The following is a 6,416-nucleotide window of genomic DNA, read 5'->3' as shown; positions in this document are numbered from 1 at the left end:
TCTCAACAGGGAAACCGGGGGAGGCCGGCTAACGCAACTCCAAATCCCACTGACAAAGGGAAAGCACCCGTGGGAGAAAGCAGCACAGCAAACCAAGGCAAGATCTACGTCGTTAACAGCAAGCAAGCTCAGGCTAGCGACGTTGTGACCGGTACATTCCTTATTAACTCAGTACCTGGCTTAGTATTGTTCGATACAGGAGCTACCAATTCGTTTATATCATCTACATTTGCGGATAGATTAAAGTTAATGCCTATTGAGTTAGATTTGAATGTAAGAACTGCCTCGGGAATAGTAGTGGCCTATAAGGAGGGATATGACAATATCACAATAGAAATAGCGGGATCCAACTGTCCCGGAAACCTCATTCGTTTCGATCTAGAGGGTATCGATGTGATACTAGGAATGGACTGGTTGGACAAACATAAGGCTCAGATAGTATGCAGTGAGCGAAAGGTTGTCCTACGAGGACCGAAGGGGAGGAGAATTGTGACACCCAAAAATTTCTGCTCCCAATTCTACTTATTTGAATTTCCAAGTTACTCCTGTTATTCCTCAATATTCATTTAGTCTTTCAACCGTATTCATTGAACTCTACTCTTATGTTCACTTGAGATTTTTTTTTGGTTCCAAATATTATCCAATTGAATTCTTAAAGCTATATTTATTTCTTTCCTATTGTTCATTCAGTCTTTAAATCATGTTCATTGAACCTTACCTCTACGATCATATTCATTGAACCTTACCTCTACGATCATATTCATTGGAACCATGAGTCATATTCATTTGGACCAATAATTTCTTATATTATATAGTATTTTTAATAATTGTATTATTATTATATTTTGAAATATATGAAGTACTAATTATATTTTAAAATATATATTGTAGTATGTATATATTACGTATGGTAATATATATTAAGTATGATATAAATATATATATATGCTACAATAAGAATAGTATAAGTATATTTATTATAATTATATACATTGGGTACGTAAGTTATATGTATATATATAAACAATAATTATAGCTATGAATACATACCAATATATATTACTTTGGACCATACTTTTTATAATGTTATATGTACATATGTATCGGTATATGTATAGATATTATATATATAAATATATTCATTTAATTTTTATATTTCAATTGGGAGTTACACTATTATAATAATGGATTATTATTTTGATTGGGGGTTTCATATGTTACAAACCTAGAATGATCCACTCTTAATTATTTTGTTATTTAAATTATGTACTAGAGATGATGGGATCAATTCTTCTTTCTTCTCCCATGTGGCCGATCACTTCATAAAGAAAAAAAAATTTCCCTTGCATCTTCTTTCTTCCCCGTTTGCCAGTTTTATATATAAAAAAAATTCTCATTCTTCTTCAAGCATTCTTCAAGGGTTAAAGTGATTCAACAAGCCTATGAAGTTTCTTTTGTTCTTTTATTTTATGGGTAGAGTAGAAATAAGATTTTAGTAATTCGTATGTGATTATGAGGGTATTTTGTGATTGTGTTGGATGATGATGATAGTGGATAGAAGAAGAAACCTTGGACAATTGAGGCATAGAGTATTAAGAACAATAAGCTTCCAAGGTAAGTGGATTTTAACCTTCATTACTTTGCCCTATTTGATTTTAAAAATCATTTATATTTTATTCGGTTGATGATTATGAAAATTTTGGTTCCTATAATGCTAAAATTTTCCTATGTGACAAGTTGGTGGAATGTGTGTGATTTTGAACAATCACTTGTATGAGAGTTTATATACCAAGAAAATTCTTCATTTGATGTTGTATGAGAGTTTATATACCAAGAAAATTCTTCATTTGATGTTGATGTATGTAGGTATGTATATGTAATTAAGTATGGCCGCATAAAAAAATAATAGGAACAATTTATATATGTAGCTATTTCTGAACGTATGTGTGTATATATATATATATTTAAAAAACATATATGTATATTTTTGTTTGTGCTGTTTAGTTGTTTTAAATAAATAAATAACAACAATAATAATAATATATATGTTTTCGTATCATATATGTGAAAGGGAAAAAAAATTATATTTCTATATTATATAATGTACAAAACTAATTGTTTGCATAATCTGTACGCATATATAATATATTCATTTAATTTTTATATTTCAATTGGGAGTTACACTATTATAATAATGGATTATTATTTTGATTGGGGGTTTCATATGTTACAAACCTAGAATGATCCACTCTTAATTATTTTGTTATTTAAATTATGTACTAGAGATGATGGGATCAATTCTTCTTTCTTCTCCCATGTGGCCGATCACTTCATAAAGAAAAAAAAATTTCCCTTGCATCTTCTTTCTTCCCCGTTTGCCAGTTTTATATATAAAAAAAATTCTCATTCTTCTTCAAGCATTCTTCAAGGGTTAAAGTGATTCAACAAGCCTATGAAGTTTCTTTTGTTCTTTTATTTTATGGGTAGAGTAGAAATAAGATTTTAGTAATTCGTATGTGATTATGAGGTATTTTGTGATTGTGTTGGATGATGATGATAGTGGATAGAAGAAGAAACCTTGGACAATTGAGGCATAGAGTATTAAGAACAATAAGCTTCCAAGGTAAGTGGATTTTAACCTTCATTACTTTGCCCTATTTGATTTTAAAAATCATTTATATTTTATTCGGTTGATGATTATGAAAATTTTGGTTCCTATAATGCTAAAATTTTCCTATGTGACAAGTTGGTGGAATGTGTGTGATTTTGAACAATCACTTGTATGAGAGTTTATATACCAAGAAAATTCTTCATTTGATGTTGATGTATGTAGGTATGTATATGTAATTAAGTATGGCCGCATAAAAAAATAATAGGAACAATTTATATATGTAGCTATTTCTGAACGTATGTGTATATATATATATATATATATATATATATATAATATATTATATATATATAATATATGTAATTTTTTGTTTGTGCTGTTTAGTTGTTTTAAATAAATAAATAACAACAATAATAATAATATATATGTTTTCGTATCATATATGTGAAAGGGAAAAAAAATTATATTCTATATTATATAATGTACAAAACTAATTGTTTGCATAATCTGTACGCATATAAATTTCATTTAAAAGAAATGGTATGTATATGTTCAGTGCATATGTTTTAGAAAAATTATTATATTTGATTATTATTACGTAAGGTTAATATATATATTTAATCCGTGTATTTGTGAATAGAGATATATTCATATGTGTATATTATGAGCATATTTGGGCATATGAGTTGTTTGGTGATAAATGATTATTTCACAAGATTTTGTGAGAAATTTTAAGCTTAATCACTTAATTTTTTTAAAATTTGGAAATTAGGTAATAAGTGTAACTAAGGATTTGATAATTGGAAAATGATTTTGGAGCCTAAGGGCCATGTTTTATTTAGGGAAATCATTTCATGAACTTATGGAAGATATGGATTGTTCCCTTTTGCGGGATATGGATTGTTCCCTTATGGGAGGATTGTTCCTTTATGGGATATGGATTGTCCCGGGATATGGATTGTTCCCTTTGCGGGATATGGATATGGATATCCCTTTACGATATGATTTCCCTTTGCAGGATATGTTTGTTCTCTTTTCGGGATATTGTTCTTCCATAAGCGCATTTACTTAAATTATTAATTACTATAAAAATATATATGTGATTTTCGGAATGGTTGAGAGATTAAGTTTTGGTGTTAATGTTTTAAAAATTTCAATTGTGAAAATTAATATCTTATATTTAATGTATGTTTTCGGGCAAAGTAAACCCTTACTTAGCAAGTGTTGCTAACCCTTACTTTCTTGTTGTGTTTTGAAATCTCTATTTGAGTACAGGAAATGTATGATGTGATTTGCTGTGAGAGTGCGGTAGACCGAGATCCGAGGACTATCCAGGCTTAAGAAGAAATTATGTAATAGAGGAATGTTTATGTTATTTTAATAAAGAGTTGTGAATTANATATTTTTGTTTGTGCTGTTTAGTTGTTTTAAATAAATAAATAACAACAATAATAATAATATATATGTTTTCGTATCATATATGTGAAAGGGAAAAAAAATTATATTTCTATATTATATAATGTACAAAACTAATTGTTTGCATAATCTGTACGCATATAAATTTCATTTAAAAGAAATGGTATGTATATGTTCAGTGCATATGATTTTAGAAAAATTATTATATTTGATTATTATTACGTAAGGTTAATAATATATATTTAATCCGTGTATTTGTGAATAGAGATATATTCATATGTGTATATTATGAGCATATTTGGGCATATGAGTTGTTTGGTGATAAATGATTATTTCACAAGATTTTGTTGGAGAAATTTTAATGACTTAATCACATTTTTTTTAAAATTTGGAAATTAGGTAATAAGTGTAACTAAGGATTTGATAATTGGGAAAATGATTTTGGAGCCTAAGGGCCATGTTTTAAAATTTAGGGAAATCATTTCATGAACTTATGGAAGATATGGATTGTTCCCTTTTGCGGGATATGGATTGTATTTTTGTTTGTGCTGTTTAGTTGTTTTAAATAAATAAATAACAACAATAATAATAATATATATGTTTTCGTATCATATATGTGAAAGGGAAAAAAAATTATATTTCTATATTATATAATGTACAAAACTAATTGTTTGCATAATCTGTACGCATATAAATTTCATTTAAAAGAAATGGTATGTATATGTTCAGTGCATATGATTTTAGAAAAATTATTATATTTGATTATTATTACGTAAGGTTAATAATATATATTTAATCCGTGTATTTGTGAATAGAGATATATTCATATGTGTATATTATGAGCATATTTGGGCATATGAGTTGTTTGGTGATAAATGATTATTTCACAAGATTTTGTTGGAGAAATTTTAATGACTTAATCACATTTTTTTTAAAATTTGGAAATTAGGTAATAAGTGTAACTAAGGATTTGATAATTGGGAAAATGATTTTGGAGCCTAAGGGCCATGTTTTAAAATTTAGGGAAATCATTTCATGAACTTATGGAAGATATGGATTGTTCCCTTTTGCGGGATATGGATTGTTCCCTTTATGGGATATGGATTGTTCCCTTTATGGGATATGGAATTGTTCCCTTTGCGGGATATGGATTGTTCCCTTTGCGGGATATGGATTGTTCCCTTTATGGGATATGGAATGTTCCCTTTACGGGATATGATTTGTTCCCTTTGCAGGATATCGTTTGTTCTCTTTTCGGGATATTGTTCTTCCATAAGCGCATTTACTTAAATTATTAATTTACTATAAAAATATATATGTGATTTTCGGAATGGTTGAGAGATTAAGTTTTGGTGGTTAAATTTCAATTGTGAAAATTAATATCTTATATTTAATGTATGTTTTCGGGCAAAGTAAACCCTTACTTAGCAAGTGTTGCTAACCCCTTACTTTCTTGTTGTGTTTTGAAATCTCTATTTGAGTAGCAGGAAATGTATGATGTGATTTGCTGTGAGAGTGCGGTAGACCGAGATCCCGAGGACTATCCAGGCTTAAGAAGAAATTATGTAATAGAGGAATGTTTATGTTATTTTAATAAAGAGTTGTGAATTAAGGAATTTATTTTTGGATTTTGTTTAAGGTTAGTCTTCCATCTAATCAAGTAAGGATTAGGTGTGGCGGTAGCATCCCTATTCAATTAAGTATGTAAAGCTTCCGCAATATTATTAGTGAATTATTAAGAAAGAAAAAAAAATTAAGCAAAATTTGGTCTAAATTGGTATTGAAAAATGGGGGTGTTACAAGAATATCCTATCGGGGAATGGAAAGACAACCTGAACCAAGGTTGATGACGATGCAGAGGCTGATGAAGTACGCTCGCAAGGGGTGTGAAGTGTACCTCTGTTTGATGCAAGAAACTGGAATGGAAGAACCTGAACTAAATCAAATCCCGGTGGTGCGTGAATTTCCCGATGTGTTCCCAGAGGGAAGTGGAATTTACCATCGACCTCGTACCGGGAACCGCACCAGTCTCGAAGGCGCCTTATCGAATGGCACCGAAGGAGATGGAGGAGTTGAAGACTCAACTGGCAGAGTTATTGGAGAAGGGATTCATCAGACCAAGTGTGTCACCTTGGGGCGCACCGGTACTGTTTGTAAGGAAAAAGGATGGAAGCCTAAGACTGTGCATTGACTATAGAGAGCTCAACCGAGTCACAGTGAAGAACAGATACCCATTGCCCAGGATCGACGATCTGTTTGATCAACTGAGGGGAGCGGGCGTGTTTTCAAAAATTGATTTACGGTCAGGGTATCACCAAGTGCGAGTCGCGGAACAGGATATTTCCAAAACCGCATTCCAGACTAGGTATGGGCACTACGAATTCACAGT

Source organism: Ipomoea triloba, chromosome 3, assembly GCF_003576645.1.
Source record: "Ipomoea triloba cultivar NCNSP0323 chromosome 3, ASM357664v1".
NCBI lineage: Eukaryota > Viridiplantae > Streptophyta > Magnoliopsida > Solanales > Convolvulaceae > Ipomoea > Ipomoea triloba.
This window is presented reverse-complemented; position numbering follows the sequence as displayed.